Source organism: Rhinopithecus bieti, unplaced genomic scaffold (genome assembly GCF_001698545.2).
Source record: "Rhinopithecus bieti isolate Rb0 unplaced genomic scaffold, ASM169854v2 scaffold_3521, whole genome shotgun sequence".
In the NCBI taxonomy this organism is placed as follows: domain Eukaryota; kingdom Metazoa; phylum Chordata; class Mammalia; order Primates; family Cercopithecidae; genus Rhinopithecus; species Rhinopithecus bieti.
This window is the reverse complement of record NW_016804218.1, coordinates 626,456-645,003: the sequence shown is the minus strand read 5'-3', so window position 1 is coordinate 645,003 and position 18,548 is coordinate 626,456. Positions and strand designations below refer to the sequence as shown.

The 18,548-nt window shown below is 38.0% G+C and overlaps 1 pseudogene; it reads right to left on the bottom strand.

The window, feature by feature from the left end:
• Nucleotides 1-224: 224 nt before the first annotated feature.
• LOC108526489 (T-complex protein 1 subunit alpha pseudogene) lies at nucleotides 225-2,128 on the bottom strand (annotated as a pseudogene).
• Nucleotides 2,129-18,548: the final 16,420 nt, after the last annotated feature.

Here is an 18,548-nt window from a genome sequence, read left to right as displayed (position 1 = left end):
CCTAAGGCAATCCTCTACAGAATTCTCCTAGAATCGTTCTCAGAGCAGCTAGGGGACAGGGGAACAACCAGTGAAGAAAATCTGGGTGAGGCACCACTCTAACTTTTTTTTGACAGCTTGCTATACTTTAATGTATAATACTCAATTCAAGGTACAAGACAATTGCATCTAACATTGTTATAAATAAAAGAGACATCAGATCAGTTATTAAGGGCTTCAGAACATCAAGGGCCCCAGTTATGAGCAGCATCTTCATAACCTCCATGTTTAACATGTTTATTTTCTGGGCATAATTTAATAAGATCATCAATTTGAAGAATGGTAACTGCAGCTTCTGTTGCAAATTTCAAACTCTTTAACTATAGTTGATTCAAACACCCTTGCTTGTTTGTTGTGTCTAGGTTTACCGCTGCTCAAATCAAGACCAATTCATTTTAGATTTTTACGTTCTGGGTTAACTTGAGCCTCATTATGAAAAGCTCTTAAACTGTGCAACCAGATCTGTGGAGTTCTGGGCAGCATTAACTGTCAGTGTATTAGGAATAAGAAGAAGAGGTCTTGCAAACTCTGCAATAGCAAGCTGTTCCTGAGACCCCATGCTGGCTTCATAGTTTTCAGGGTCTATGGAAAAGGCTGCTTCTACAGCACTCCCAGCTAATGTCATGGATTTTGACTCCAAAACATTGTTCACTCTGCAAAGAGCATCATGTAGAGTGCTCCATCTCATCACATATGAAATCATTTGCCCCACGTAAGATAATTGATGCAGATGCACAAGCCTTACTGGTTTTGATTAAGATCAGCTTATCATCACAAATTCTTTCCTGTACCACTTCTTCCATGTGTGCCAACATTGCAATTTCAAAAGTTTCTTCACCCTTCAAATTGGCCAGGGTTGACAGAATAGTCCCTCCGGAAGCTTTAGCAATGGATTTAAGGTCCCTTTTTAGAGCTCTTCTAGTTGCCATAGCCCCAGCCTCTACAAATTACTTTGACACATATCATCAATTCCACCAGCTATTAGAATAATATTGGCATCAGTTGCCAGGATCTTCGGAATTCTCTCCTTGATAGTATCTGATTCTCTCTGTCTAATTTGGTCCAGTTTTTCAGGGTCTGTAATGACCAGCTGTACATCAAGTATATTAGTCCATTCTCACACTGTTATAAAGAACTGCCCAGACTGGGTAATTAATAAAGGAAAGGGGTTTAATTGACTGACAGTTTTACAGGGTTTGGGAGACCTCAGGAACTTACAATCCTGGCTGAAGAGGAAGGAAACATGTCCTTCTTCACATGGCAGCAGAAAGGAGAAGTGCAGAGGGAAAGGGGGAACAGCTCCTTATAAAACCATCAGATCTTGTCAGAACTCACTATCATGAGAACAGCATGGAGTCCCTCCCCCAACACGTGGGAATTACAATTTGGATTGCAATTCAATGTGAGATTTGGTTGGGGACACAGAGCCAGACCATATCACAAAACTTCGTTTTTGTTTTTTACAGGCTAAAGTTAAGGCAAGCAATTTTCGCATTAACAATTCTTTTGGGCATGTCCTGGGATCCCACCACACAGCTGAGTGCATAGCCACTGACCAGCATACTCTCCATCTGACTTCTTGCATAGACTTTCAGAATATTAGCAGAATTGACTGGATAGCAAGGCTGGCCTCTTAATATCTGTGTATGTAATAACAAGTAAAACATCTACTACTGTATTAGTAAAGAAATCACCATTTATTCCAATGATTTTGGAAGATATCCATGTCTCAGTGGCATTAATCAGGACATCTCTTCCCAGTTCATCTGTGTTAATAATTAGGTTTTAACTGATATAACACAGGGCTTCCCACTGAGGTAGTTCCATCTCCAACTTCTTTGTCTTGCAGATCAGTCATCTCACAAAGAACTTTAGCTACAAGATTGTTCTACCTCCAGTAACTTCAGGATGGCTGCACCATCATTAGTAATGGTTACATCACCAACATTTTATCCAAGCCAGTTGGACCAAGAGAACTTTTCACAGTATTGGCAATTGAAGTTTAAGCCATAACGTTCTGGGAGCGGACCACCTCCCCAGGGCTGCGGTCTCGGTCCCTGAACATGGACAAAGGCCCCTCTATCTTCATCGCAGGGGTATACATCAACTTCCACTCACACACATTATGCACCTCGGCCAACCAGCGACCACAGCAGTGATGCGTGGAGCCAACCCGAGTGACACTGCAGGGACTGCTGTGTAACACCGCTCCACCAGCTTCCCAGCTTCCCAGCTTCCCCGCTTCCCCCACGCCTGGCCGTGGGACGTGGCAGGAAGGCTAGTGTGAATTTTAACTTGGGCAAAAATTTGTTTTTGGAGGGCATGGGAGGGGGGAAACTAAGACACTGCAATGCTTCATGGTTCTCCAAAGGACCAGTGTATAAAGAGATGTGCAATATATCCACAGTATCAACATTTTATAGGAGGAGGGAATAAATAGGGGGAAAGAAGTCTGAAAGTTCCTTAGGGGGGTAATGATGGAAAAAAAAAAAAAAAGGTTGAGAAACACTGCAATATGGGATGCAGTCTGTTTGTTCTCTGAAGTAGTAATGCATTGATTGATTTCTACATCAACTGATTGTACATGTGCTATTTGTTTTGTATTTCCCTCAGTGCGTAGTACATCAGCATATAACAGTTAATAGTAGTGGTCCCCTACTTGTGGAATTTATATATAGCAGCTGTCCCAGGTCATGAAAGAAATTCCACCTGGATCTGTTTATTTCCTTCTTGAATAGAATACAAGACTTTCCTCTTCATGTTCTCAACTCCATCCAAAATGTTTAAGTACAAAACTCTCAATTCCCGAAGTTGGAGGTTACAATGCGCTATGATCGCTCCACTGCATTCCAGCCTGGGCAACAGAGTGAGACTCTGTCTCTAAAAAATAAAATAAATAAAAGTAGAAAATAGAAAATAAAATAAAACTCTCAGTTTAGGGTTTAAAAATATTTGATGTTGGTGATCAATCAACTTTATCCATTCTAATATACTTCCTGAAAAGTCAGTCTTTCTTCCCTTTCCCAATTCCTCTGCCTGTTTCTCTCCAGTTCTCATTTGTTTCCCCATTTCCCCTCTTTCTACCAGCTTCCAGTATGACTTAATCTTTCCGATCTGAAAATCTGGCCCTGTAAATTTGCATCTGCTGATTATTGAGATATATCTTTCAGCTCTAACCCCACCTTTCTACATTTGAATTGTGATGCTGGTTCTTGGACTCTTTCAACCATTGTCTCCCCTTTGTTGGATGTCTCCCAGTTCAGCTCTACCTAAAGAGGGTACACAGAAGGGATGCTGAGGGTAGGCAGAAGGAAAAGACATGTGTTCCTTGCTATGTGCTGGCTGCTCCCATCAGGTTCACCACAGCAAAGCAGTTCATCTGAGCAGTGGCAGTGGATCTGGCTTCCAATTTTTCCACACTCATGTAACTAACCTCATTGTACCCTTTAGAGACACCAGCACTGACGGCCGCATGTTACCTCCAACAGGAGTCTGAGTCCCAGCTCTGTTAAGCCCCTTTCCCAAGTACCTGTTCCAACCACTTCACTTTGTTCCTCCGGCATTTACTAGATCTGGGTCACCTCCATGCTTCTTTTTTTTGCCTTTTCAGCTCCGAATTCCTTAAATTCTCTCTGTTAAAATAACTGCTAAGATTTCTGTGCTTTTGACTAGACTCTAGGCCCCAAATGCTATATGCTGCTCTTGGTCCAAGATTTCTCTGATTCTTTGTTTTTACTTTGTAAAAACTAGAGGATGAGGGGACACTTGTTTCAGGGTACCTGAGAGAAAAAACTGATGAGAATGGAAATACACAAAAAGCAGAGTCATACTTTTGGGATCTAGACCACAGAATTATGTAAATAACTAATAGTATAATATTTCTACTGAATTTCTGTACTGGGTTGAATTGTGTCCACCAAAACATATGCTGAAGTCATAATCTTTGGTATCTATGAATATGGCATTTTTTGGAAATAGGGTCTCTGCAGATGAATCATGTTAAGGTGAGGTCATACTGTGTTAAGGTGGGCCCTAACATAATGATGAGTATTCTCCTGACAGAATGGAAACTGGGACACAAAGACAGAGGCATATAAAGAGATGGCCATATGACAGTCAAGGCAGAGACTGATTTCATCTAAAAGCCAAGGAACACCAAGAATTGTCAGCAGCCACTAGAAGGTAGGAGAAGGGCAAGGGAGAATCCTCCTTTAGAGCCTCCAGAGAAAGCATGGCCCTGCCAATAACTTGATTTCAAAACTGTGAGAGAATAAATTTCCATCGTTGGAAGGCACCAAGTTTCTGGTAATATGTTACATGAGACCTACTAAACTAATACAATTTCCAACTTCCAAAAAGAAAGAAACATCATTAAAGCATTTGTTCCTTATTTATGTGTTTGGTTTCAATATGTCTCTGCAAATAAACTACTTTGTTTAATTTAGGAAGCAATTTTCACTTCCACAAGAATGACAGTGAGGATGGCAAAGCCTGCCTTTGTCTTGGTTTTGAATGAATGATTCCTAATCATTATAAAATTTAAATAAAGGTTTTTCTGGTCTAAGCTTTTACATCTTGGCATTATGTGCTCTTATGCAGTTCCTTAATCATTAGTACTGAAAAGGTACTGAACTGTTTATTCACAACCCACAGAAACAATACAATGTATTATTTACACCAGGCAGACAGACACGAACTCTTTTTTATTTTGCCAGTTACTTATATTTATTTTTAAACAAATTATTAGAAAAATCACAATTAATATAGCAATGACCTCCTATTACTTTTGCTATTTTCCCTTACCTAATGGACTCTTTTGGGAATAATAAGGCAAGAAGAATTTTGACCTTAAAAGCCAGAGAGAAGCTATGTTCTCAAAGTACTTTGCCGTGTTAATTAATGGCAAAACTTTGGGAATTTCCATTTCCGTCCAACCAAACTTAAAATATCTGAAAACCAATTATTTCAATCAGATCCTTAATTAGAACTGGGACAAACATGTATTCCACGCAGTATACCTAGGTTATTATGTGGTCAGTCCACCCACCCCACTTCTTCCTAGCTGTAAATCCACTTGGGTTCTAGCCCTTGTTTTAAGTTGACCTGTTGAAGCATCATTGCCTTTGTTCTTCCACTAGCTTTGCTGATGAGTCTGCTGGAATGGTAGTGAACAACAACCTTGTCCATGAAGACCATCGCAAAACATCTTTGTCCAGAGCAATATTTTGGGAATGTGTTTTCATTTAAATGCCTCCATCTTTCCATTTTCTCTTTTTCACTTTCATTAAGGCCATGGCCACAAGCCTGCTAACATTCAAGTAAAAGTCACAGATGTCTCAACTCTTTGTCTTCTCAGACCTCCTCTATCTGTCTACCCTCACCCTGGATGTTGTCCAGCCTCCTAAAAAGGAAGGCAAGTCAGCCTTCTTTATGATTCTTTATGACACTATTTTTTGTTTTATTCTTTCCTTTTTGTGGGAGGAGAAGCATCACAGTGTAGTAACTAAGGACTTTGAAGAAAAGTGAAAAGATGGGTTTAAACTTTAGACTCTGCCATTTATTAGTGGTGTGTCCTCAAACAAATTATTGAAACTTCCACAAAACTCATTGTCCTTAGGTACAAAAGAGAAACATTACTTTATCCTTGAGGTTATTTTTGAGGATTAATGTGACAATATATATAAGGTTCTAAGTGCTTTTGATATAATAAGTAACAAAAGAATTTTTGCACCTGTCATTGCTTGCTTCATATTTAGCCATAGTCACATTTATATTAGACTCAAGTAAACTTTGGCACATCCTGTATTTCAGTGGGCCCTAATAGTAAATCTCAGGGTAAATGAATACCCAATTTTGTTCCATAGATTATAGCATATTCATGCAAGGGCACTGTCAGTATATGGGAAATGAAAGAACTTTCTATGCATGGAACAACTAATAATTATAGTAGATTAAATGCTAGTTGTTAAAACACACTGTATCTATACAACAGACAAATGAGAGGGAAAATTAAAACTAAATATATTTAATGAGACACATAGCCATCTTCTGCTCATCTTAGTTGTCAATGTGTTTTTTATTTTATTTTGTTTTTTCCTGTAAAGCAGTAAAGATGTTGCATTTTGCTCTGGAAATTAAACCGAGAGAGGCAAAATTTGTTTTTTCCTCTGAGAAATATTGCAGATTATTGTGTTCCATGAATAGTATAATTACTTCCATAATGACAGAAGACTAAACAGTCACAGGTGTTGGGTTTTGCATTGCAAACTGTGGGTGAAGCCATCGTTAACGGCTTTGTTCTCAGTGTCACGAAAAACAGGCATCACTGTGTGCCTCATAGTTGCCAATACTACAGGGTATTTCATAGAGTCAGACTCTCAAACATCTTGAACCAACAATTCCTAGAAGAGGCTACCCATTTTACAATGTAATTTTTATCATGTCCTTCTCTCCCTCAGCCACAGACCTGACATGAGCAGCAAGTGTCCAGAACTGCAGGACTCTCCTTGAAAGGCACATCTAGCGAGGAGTCTTCACTGTCAAATGTCTCCTCCTATAATGCACTTTCTAAGACTTCCTATACATACACTAAAATAAGACTGGGTCCTCCTTTATGTATGCCTACCCTCCCTCTTCTTCCCACAAATTTGCCATGCATCATGTCCCTTCTGCAGTGATCAGAGAGAAGCAGTGGAGTCAAGCGTGACTTCAGTAGTTTTGATCTGAACAGATGAAGGATTAGTTGTCACTAATTTATATGGGGAAGAATGCACAAGAAGCAGGTTTGGAGATAGGGGATGAAGGCAGTCAAATAAAGGGAGTTTTATTATTATGTTTGAAACATCTATTATGCATCCATATGAAAATGTCAAGCAAATAGTTGAATATGAGACTCTAGAGTTCCTGGGAGAGGCCAGGGATAGAGATAGACATGTGGTAGCTGCCAGTATACAGATGGTATTTGAAGCCATGAGACCAGATGCAATGGCCAATGGAGTTAGGATATATGGAAAAGAGAGTACAAATAACTCACTTTTGTGACAACAACAATAAGATGTGAAAGAAATGAGAAGAAGTAAGTGAATCTGTTTGCTACTCTTGGCTAAATATTCGAAGATTTACTAATCATTTTAATGGGACACGTTTGCTCAATCCCAGTACCATGTTTCACTTCTTTGTGAGAAGTAAATGAACCTCTAATAATTTAGTAATCAGAATGGAATAGAGCAAGTCAGCCATGACAGGAACTGTATGGAGGAAAAAAGGGACCAGTGTCCCATGATCTGAATTCCAACCTTTAATCAGATCATTAGACTATGTTCCATTATTGTCTTTAAAAGCAAATAACTTTGTCACTTAAAATCCCTCTCTTTCTGTCTTAATCATTTCAGGTTCAGTTGTCCTAAAATATACTTATGAGGTTGAATTATTGAACCTAAACATAGTAATTTTTATTTATTTCCTATAGATTTTATACTGATGGATTTAACTCATCATTAGTCAAGCAAGATATTTTTTAACGCAAAGCTAAATAGTCACTGTATTAACATTTTTAGCTTTGTGTTACCACATACAAGAAAATCATGCCTTCTGTAGCTATCTCCCTTCCTCCAGACAAATTTATTTTTTTAATTTAAAAAAAAAATGTGTTTTGTTTTGTTTTGTTTTGTTTTGTTTTTTGAGATGGCGTCTCACTCTGTTACCCAGGCTGGAGGGCAGTAGCATGATCTTGGCTCACTGCAACCTCTGCCTCCAGGTTCAAGCAGTTCTCCTGCCTCAGACTCCTGGGTAGCTGGAATTACAGGCACATTACCATGCCCCCAGCTAATTTTTTTTGTATTTTTAGTAGAAATGGGATTTTACCTTGTTGACCAAGCTGGTCTTGAATTCCTGACCTCAAGTGATCCATCCGCCTCAGCCTTCAAAAGTGGTAGGATTACAGGCATGAGCTACTATGCCTGGCCTGTTTTGTCCTTAACAGCAAATAAGACTTATCAAGATTAAACAAACCAACTTGACAGGAAAATGTTTATTTCAATCAGAAAGGCTAGATAAAAAACCTTGATTGAAATAGTAGAAACTTTAATTACTTCGTGGTAGGTTTATAATATTTTTCTTTATTAATTTTTCTCTTAGGTTACACACGCACAATGTCAATTTTAATGTAACTGAAACTTTTATTTCTGTGAAAGATTTAACCTTTTAGAAAAAGTACAGTGTTGATATTTTACAGCTGGGATCTTGAAAGGTAAGGCAATTTACTTCCATAACAGATCCGAGACAGATCCAGATCCCCTGAGATTGATTCTGGTGACTTTATCCACATTTGGGAGCCTCTAGTACCAATTAAAGACCCTAAACAGCCTGAATTTACTATATTCATCATTTTAACTATGAAATAATTATTTGTCACTTGCATCGTATAACTCTGACTCCAGTTACTTACAAAGCTGAAATATGCCATAAAAATATGTAGTCAATAGGTTCAAAATATTAAAGACCTAAATAAGCTCACATAGACATTAGAAACAACATCATAATTATTGTCTTTACAAAATTAATGTGTACTTCATTTATCTAGCAATTGTTATAAAGACTAAATGTATTAGTTAATAATTTTAACAGTGAAAAAGTTCATTTTCTGGCCACATAAACACAGAAATAACATACTTCTCTGTTATAATTTGTCAAAGGGTCCTTCCAATCACTGTCAGAAATACATTCTCTAAGTATTTATTCTGCTGAATCTAAATATCATTGGCAATAAAAACTTCCCATCTTTTGATTAAAGAAATTGATTTTGCAAAGTGCAGTTGGTCATGGCAAATGATGTGCTTTATGATCAGCTTTATTGAGAGATTTCTATCATCATTCACCTGGCATCTGGCAGAGATCAAATGATATGCCCTAAACACATATTAAAACAAATGTAATAGCTGAGGAAAGTATTTTAAAAACAATTTTAAATAAGTCCCTGAACTAGCATGTCAAAAAATTAACTGAAGGTAGAAACTATGGATGTTGGTGCATGCCAAAGCCTGATGGTATCTGCTGACACACTTCTGTTTTGAAGGATAATAAGAATTATGGATAAAGAAAATAAAGCCTAGGGTCTACTCAAGGCTTAGAACATTCTAATAAGAGAACTAGACATAAAACTGGAGTGCTATAGGATTATACAATCTATACAGCATAAACAAGAAATAAGCTCTCTGTGCAGAAAAAGACAGCAAGGAAACTTGCCTATCTTTATCTTGTGGTTGAAATGGATAGAATCGTCCCTGAAAATTGATGAATACAAAGACTATGCTCACAAGTTTTTGTCTCCATATTCAACCTGTCGGGTGGGGTCTCTGAAAGGTAGGGGAAATACCCTTAAGTTAGAAATTTAATTTAATGTGACCAAAGATATCTAGCAGAAACAATTGAAACTTTGTTCCAAAGAAATGAAATCAAACTAAGTTCCCCAAGAATTCTTGATGACTGTGTTCCAAGGGTCATGTGTTTACAGCCAAAAATCACAAACAACAGGCATCAGACGCCATCTAGGAAACACTTAAATTCCTGAAATTATCAACCATCTGACAGTTACATCTAATATGGTTTAAGACACAAAAATTGACTTGAAAATATGAGCAAGATACAAGTGATCATATAAAGACAAACAACCAAATAGAAATTCAGGAAGTAAAGAATATAATAATACGAATTTAAAACAAAATGTAAGAGATAACAGCCAATTAAATATAGCTAGAAAAAGAATTATAGAATTAAAAACTTAAAGTTGTTTATAATGCAACTATAGAGACCAAAAGATGGAAAACATGAAAGAGAAGTTAAGGGACATAGAAGATAAAATAAGTAGATCAACATATCTAATTATGATACCAGAAGGAGACAATTTAGAAGTGGAGAGAAGGTAATATCTGAAGGTGCAACACCGTAGACTTTTCTAGAATTGTTGAAAAACATTAAAGCAAAAAAAAAAAAAAAAAAAAAAAATCCCAAGCACATAAAAACATCCATGCCAAGAAACATCATGAACAAACCACAGAGCATCACTAACAGGCAATCTTAAAGAGAGATGATCTAAAGGGGAAATGATAATTAGTGTAACAGCTGACTTCATAACAAGCAATAACAGAAGCCAGAAGATGATAAAAACATATCTTTTAGAAGTTTGAAAATTTAGGATTCTGGCAAGATGGCCAAATAGGAAGAGCTGTGGTCTGCAGCTCCCAGCGAGATCAATGCAGAAGATGGGTGATTTCTGCATTTTCAACTGAAATATCTGATGCATCTCATTGTGACTGGTTGTACAGTGGGTGCAGCCCACAGTGGGTGAGCTGAAGCAGGGCGGGGCATCACCTCACCCAGGAAGCACAAAGAGTCAGGGAATTTCCCTTTCCTAGCCAAGGGAAGCCATGAGAGACTGTACTGGGAGGAACGGTACACTCCTGCCCAGATATTGCACTTTTCCCACTGTCTCTGCAACTGGTAGACCAGGAGATTCCCTTCAGTGCTTGTCTTGGTGGGTCCTATGCCCACAGAGTCCAGCAAGCTATGATCCATTGGCTTGAAATACTCTCTGCTAGTGCAGCAATCTGAGAACGACCTGAGATGCTGGAGCTTAGTGGAGAGAGGGGTGTCCACCATTGCTGAGGCTTGAGTAGGCGGTTTTAGGCACCTATAAGTCTATATTGAAATTATCTTTCAAGTGATACTATTTCTCATGAATTAGAGTGACATTATCTTTCAAAAATTAGAATACATAAGGTACATTCAATTAAAATAATTGAGAGTGTTTACTGCAAATAGACAATCTCTTAAAAAAAGCTTAATATGTGTATTTCAGTCAGAAAAAAAACAATCCTATGTGTATTACTCAGGGATTTTCCAGAAAAACAGAATCAACAGTGTGTGGTGTTTGTGTGTGTGTATTAGTCAGGAATGTTAAGGGAGATAGAACCCATAGGAGATAAAAAGAAGATATAGATAGATAAATAAAAAAATAGATAGATAGATAGATAGATAGATAGATAGATAGATAGACAGACAGATAATAGGAGATTTATTCGGATAATTGGCTCATGCAATTCTCGAGACTGAGAAATCCCTGGGCAGGCCATCTACAAGCTGAATATCCAGGGATGTCAGTAGTGTGGTTCAGTCCAAGTCCAAAAGCCACAGAACTAGGTAAGTCAGTGGTATAACTTTCAGCCTGAGGCTGAGGGACCGTGAACCCAGGGGGCTACCAGTACATGTCTTGGAGTCCAAAAGGCCAGAGGGAATGATGTTCTGATAACCGAGGGCAGGAGAAAAAAGCTTCATTTCCTCTGCCTTTTAGTGTTTTATTTTGCTTTGTTTGTTTGTTTTGAGATGGAGTCTCCCTCTGTCACCTAGACTAGAGTGCAGTGGTGTGATCTCAGCTCACTACAACCTCTGCCTCTGGCATTCAAATGATCCCAAGACCTCAGTCTCCCCAGTAGCTGGGATTACAGGTGCACACCACAATGCCCAGCTAATTTTTGTATTTTTAGTAGAGGCAGGGTTTCACTGTGTTGGCCAGGCTGGTCTCAAACTCCTGATCTCAAGTGATCCACTCACCCTAGCCTCCCAAAATGCTGGGATTATAGGCATGAGCCACTGTACCCAGTCTTCCTCTGCCTTTCATTCTATCCAGGCTGCCAGCCAACTGGATGGTGCCTGCCCACACTGAGGGCAGATCTTGCCCACTCAATATGGCATCTCATGTGCCAATATCCTCTGGAAACACCCTCACAGATACACCTAGAAATAATGCTTTATCAGCTATATAGCGATATCTTAATCTAGTCAGCCTGATAGTTAAAAATAAACTTCACTCTTTATATCTATATCTATTCTCTCTCTCTCTCTCTCTCTCTCTCTCTCTCTCTCTCTCTCTCTCTCTCCATATCTATCTCTACCCATCTATTTATCTGTCCATCTATCCAGAGAGAGAGAGAGAGAGAGAGAGAGAGAGAGAGAGAGAGAGAGATTTATTATGGGGAATTGGCTCAGGTAATTATGAAGGCCAACAACCAACAGGAGAGCCAATGGTCACATTCCAGAACAAAGGCCTACAGGCATGAAACCCAGGGAGAACTGAAGTTTCAGTTCAAGTCCAGAGGCATGACAAAAATCAGTCTGTTTAAAAGCAGTCTAGTAAGAGGCATTCCCTCTTGCTTGGAGAATGGTCAGACTTTTTGTTCTATTTAGGCCCTCAACTGATAGGATGAGGTTCACCAAAATTAGGATGAACAATCTACTTTACTCAGTCTGCCAATTTAAATATTAATCTCATTCAAAAGATCCTCAAATAAACACCCAGAATAATTTTAGACCGAATATCTGAGCAACCTTTGGCCCAGTGAAATTGGCACATAAAATTAACCATCACCTCAAACTAAGTAGAAGATTTGGGGAAAAAAACAAAGATGATGAGTAGATATGTGGGGATCTAAACAAACATTGACTATATAAGAAAAGAATAATAGAAATTAACCTGTTGAAACAAAAGAAAGCAAAACTGAAATATTGGGTTAAATTAGCATTTAAATTGGTGGGGGTCAGGGACAAAGGTGAGTGGAATTAGAACAGTCAAAGATTACTTGATTATTTTTGAGGTGGCAAGAGCTATTAATTCCAGACTTGTTAAATTATTTGTTCTAAAATACCTAGAGCAACTTCTAGAAAGTAGACAACAATTTTATTTGCCAATTTATGGGCCTGAAACTTCCCAATATAACTATAAGAGAGATAAAGAAACAGTGCTTCTGGGCACCCAGAAATAAGAATGTAAGATAGGACTTGAACACAGCATTTTCTCTGCCACAGATTTAATAATGTTCAAACTAGCAGAGGAGGGGGAAAGTGTCATGAGAAAAATGAAATATCTAATCCATACAGAGCCAAGAAATGAGGGAGGGCAGAGAAGCAGAAAATGTAGAACAATGAAAGAACAAAATAAAATGATATAAATAAATCAAATATATTTGTTATCATAGTAAATATAAATACACTAAACTCTCATTAAAAGACAAAGAGACTGGATTTTTAAAAAGACAGTTACTCAAAAAAATGCAAGAAATTAGTACATGTGGTACACAGAACAATAGAAAAGAGCAAATCTTTGTCTGAGTGGGAAGATAATAGACAAATTCTAAAAGTGGAAAACCAAGAAGTACCAACATAAGCATGTTCTTTAGAGAAATTACAATAAATAAATAATGATGAAAAAGTTTAATTGTTTCTGAGCATCAGGAAGTCAGGGTAACAGTGGGATCTACTGTTTTCACACAAGACCTTGTATGGTAAACAAACATTTTTATCTTTAAACTATGTACATGTATAAATTTTTATTTCGTTACTTATTTTAAACAAGAGTTCCTTACTGCTGATCAAACCTATGCTACCTTTCAGTTAGGTTATTTTGTTTCACTGCATGGCATGTTTAAGCTTAGTTGTGAAATAAAGAGTTCATGACCAAATTCTACAGATCTCCTAATAATGAGTATACAGATCCAAGGTTCAATCAGTATGTATTGGAAAATGAATAAATAGTGAATGAATGAATGAAAAATTAAATGTTCATTTTGTGTTGAATGTCAGAACCATATATAACTTCCCTTAATTACTATAAACAGAGCAAAATTAGACCAATTTGCTGAAAATTTCTGACAAACATATTGTTTGTCATCATCAAAAAGAAATAATCTGGCTATAATATAGAAATTTAACCAAGAAAATACTGAATAAACTATAAACCATATTTTTAAAAATCCATCAGAGAGATAAAGATGCACAGACACCTAAATGACCAAAACCCAGAGAGGGACAATCCCTATGTGAGCAGAGTCTGGAAGGTTCTTTCATTTCTTGGGGTCACAGGGCACTGAGAAGTAACCCCACCACACACCAGGAGAATCTGCTGCAACCTAAAGAAACCAGCTAAAATTTAATAACCCTATGGGCTATGCTATAGATGAGACACTGAAGAAGCCCCACACAGAACTAGCTTACCTTGCCCATTGTTTCCCCAAGGGACTTTTTTTTTTTTTTTTTTTACTGAGTATGTGGCTGCTTGTAGGAACTGTAAAGCAAAAAGGAATATCCAGTGATTAATGGAGCCCATACCAGTGCATAAGAACCAATTATGTATGTCTCTTCCTGAGTCTGTATTCAGTAACATGTCAGTAGACTGCAATTGCACATGGTGGCAGCATTCACACTGCAGGCATCAGCAGACGCTGCAAATCAGACTTTCTTTTTAGGATACTTTATTAAGCATTTACCAGCACACCACCGGCTGTATTCCATGGCACAGGATACTGCAGGCTGGGCAGAAAAGTTGAGTAAGTATAGTCTCAAAGTGCCTAAAACTGAAGCCTTGCTAGAAGAAGTAACCTAAATCTGCTCCGAGGGTATTTGTAACTGGTGGTGAACGGAAATTAAATACAGCCCAATCCTGACCTAGGTTAATTCATAATGAGAAGAGATCAGCTCCTAACCCTGACAGAGTAAACAGTGTACCCTTTCGGGAGCTAAACACTATTGATTTCAATCTCTACTTTTTTATACACAATATCTAATATCGAAATTTTTCATATAAGCAAAAGTAGGAATATACCATCCATCAGAAGAGAAAAACTGTTCAGTGAAGTAGACTCACAGAAAATCCAGATGCAAGAATTAGAAAACAAGAACTTAAAAATAACTATTATAAATATGTTGCAGAAATAATATTAAAAGGTAGATATTATGGGTAAAAAAGATAGTGAATCTAAATACTGAAAATGCTATCTAAATCGTAATGGCAAGAAAAAAATTCCGTATATATTTAGCACAGATGCAATTAAAAAAATATATTTTCAGCCGGGCGTTGTGGCTCACGCCTGTAATCCCAGCACTTTGGGAGGCCGAGGCGGGCGGATCACGAGGTCAGGAGATCGAGACCATCCTGGCTAACACGGTGAAACCTCGTCTCTACCGAAAATACAAAAAATTAGCCAGGCGTGGTGGTGGGCGCCTGTAGTCTCAGCTACTCGGGAGGCTAAGCCAGGAGAATGGCGTGAACCCGGGAGGCGGAGCCTGCAGTGAGCTGAGATCACGCCACTGCACTCCAGCCTGGGAGACAGAGCCAGACTCCGTCTCAAAAAAAAAAAAAAAAAAAAAAAATTACATTTTCAGTCTTTGGTTTATGAAATTCATGGATGCAGAATCCATGAATATGGAAGGACAACTGTATTTATAAATACCCATACATATGCACATGCATGTACGCATACACACATCGAAAGAGAAAAAGGGAACGAGGCAAACAAAATATGTAAATAATCGGCCGGGCGCGGTGGCTCGCACCTGTTATCCCAGCACTTTGGGAGGCTGAGGAGGGCGGATCATGAGGTCAAGAGATCGAGACCATCCTGGCTAACGTGGTGAAACCCTGTCTCTACTAAAAATACAAAAAATTAGCCGGGCGTGGTGGCGGGCGCCTGTAGTCCCAGCTACTCGGGAGGCTGAGGCAGGAGAATGGCGTGAACCCAGGAGGCGGAGCTTGCAGTGAGCTGAGATCGCGCCACTGCACTCCAGTCTGAGTGACAGAGTGAGACTCCGTCTCAAAAAAAAGAAAAAGAAAAAGAAAAAAAATAGATTAGATAGATAGATAGATAGATAAATAGATAGATAGATAGATAATAGGTAGGAAGGTAGGTAGGTAGGTAGGTAGATAGATAGATAGATAGATAGATAGATAGATAATGTTAAAGGATTTTTCAGAATTAGTAAGACATTAACTAATAGATTCAAAAGGGAAACACATATAGAAGCACCATAATCAATCTGCTAAAAAATCAAGGGTTAAAATATGGTAAAGAAGAAAATCTTAAAACTAGCCAGAAGTAAAAGACACATATTCAAAAGAAAACAGTAATAATTGTCACTCTCCATTTTGACTAGTGAATCATAGTAGTCTTTTGGGATTCCAAAATAATTAGCACTAATTCAGAGTCACAGGGAAAGGTAAACAGTTGGGAATGCGTGTACAATTTTTTTAAAGATCATTAGCTGTTCATGGAAAAGAATAACTGTGGATTTTGGAGTTTTTAACATTTGTAGAAGTAAAATTTGTGACAATAATAGCACAAAGGGCAAGAGATATAATGGAATTCTATTGTTTTCAGGTTCTTATTTTGTGAAATGATAAAATCCATTGTAGACTGTTTTAAGTTAAGAATATATATTGTAATCTCTGGGGAATAATAAAATCTAATCAAATGAGTATGATTAAAAAGCCAATATACTTAAGTAAAATTAATCCAAAATAAGGCAGGAAATGAGGATGGTACACATAGGAGAAATGAAAAACAAGTTGCAACATGGTAGTCTTGACCTAACATATATGAGTAATGGAATGAATGCCCACCTCTGCTATCTTCTAGCCCTATTTTACCGTCTTTAGTTATTTTCTCATTTGTTAAGCCATTTGGAATCTTCACTGTTTTAAAATTTTCATGAACAGGATCATAAAAACTTCTCTCAAGAAGAGAAATAATATATTGATAATTTAAACAACTCTGATCAGATGAACTTAGTAGTCTCCAGTTTAACACTGAAATCTTTTTAATTAATAGTGAGAAAGTTAGCTAATTATATCAAACAAATTGAGGCCCCTGCAAAAGATGCACATAAAAGTTTTAATATTCCATATTGACAACATTATAAAATTGAGCAGTTATTTTCATGCACCATTTCTTTTTTTTTTTTTTTTTTTTTGAGACGGAGTCTCGCTCTCTCACCCAAGCTGGAGTGCACTGGCCAGATCTCAGCTCACTGCAAGCTCCGCCTCCCGGGTTCACGCCATTCTCCTGCCTCAGCCTCCCGAGTAGCTGGGACTACAGGCGCCCGCCACCTCGCCCGGCTAGTTTTTTGTATTTTTTAGTAGAGACGGGGTTTCACCGTGTTAGCCAGGATGGTCTCGATCTCCTGACCTTGTGATCCGCCCACCTCGGCCTCCCAAGCACCATTTCTATTAAATTACCTTCAAACAGTTGTTTCCTTACCAGTTGATGTCTTTATTATGTAAATTATGAAGTGATGCTTCACTTATGCTCTGGTATCCACAGTATGCTGCCCAGACACTTGCAGATATAGGAAGAGAAGAAGCATGCATGTGTCCATTTTTATTTCTAGCAAAATTACTTTTTATTCAATGTAGTAATCTTCAAATAAAAGTCACTAGTTTCCTATCTTTTTTTTTTCCCATGGATGATTACCATGACAATCAAAAGTGCAAAATGTCCTTATTCATGGAGATGTGTTCTGGAAAAATTGTCTCTAGTTCAAACTTTTTGGTAAAAGCAATTATAGTCTCACTGTTCTAAATAACTCTGAGATGAATCTTTTATTAAAATGAAGAATCCTTTTTTTTTTATTATTATACTTTAAGTTCTAGGGCACATGTGTACAACATGCAGGTTTGTTACATATGTATACATGTGCTATGTTGGTGTACTGCACCCATTAACTCATCATTTACATTAGGTGTGTCTCCTAATGCTATTCCTTCCCCACTCCCCCAACCCCATGACAGACTTCAGTGTGTGATGTTCCCCTTCCTGTGCCCAAGTGTTCTCATTGTTCAGTTCCCACCTATGAGTGAGAACCTGTGGTGTTTGGAATTTTGTCCTTGCGATAGTTTGCTGATGATGATGGTTTCCAGCTGCATCCATGTCCCTACAAAGGACGTGAACTCATCCTTTTTTATGGCTGCAAAGTATTCCATGGATAAAAACCCTAGAAGAAAACCTAGGCAATACCATTCAGGACACAGGCATGGGCAAGGACTTCATGTCTAAAACACCAAAAGCAGTGGCAACTAAGGTCAAAATTGACAAATGGGATCTAATTAAACTAAAGAGCTTCTGCACAGCAAAAGAAACCACCATCAGAGTGAACAGGCAACCTGCAGAATGAGGAGAAGATTTTTGCAATCTGCTCATCTGACAAAAAGCTAATATCCAGAATCTACAAAGAACACAAACAAATTTACAAGAAAAAAAAACAATCCCATCAAAAAAGTGGGGCAAGGATATAAACAGTACTCTCAAAACGGAAGGACATTTATAGAGCCAACAGACACATAAAAAATGCTCATCATCACTAGCATTCAGAGAAATGCAAATCAAAATCACAATGAGATACCATCTCACACCAGTTAGAATGGCGTCATTAAAAAGTCAGGGAAACAACAGGTGCTGGAGAGGAGTGGGGAAATAGGGAACACCTTTACACTGTTGTGTAACACTTTTACACTGTTGTGGGACTGCAAACTAGTTCAACTATTGTGGAAGACGTGTGGCGATTTCCTCTAGGATCTAGAACTAGAAATACCATCTGATCCAGCCATCCCATTACTGGGTATATTCCCAAAGGATTATAAATCATGCTCTATAAAGACACGTGCACACGTATGTTTATTGTGGCACTAT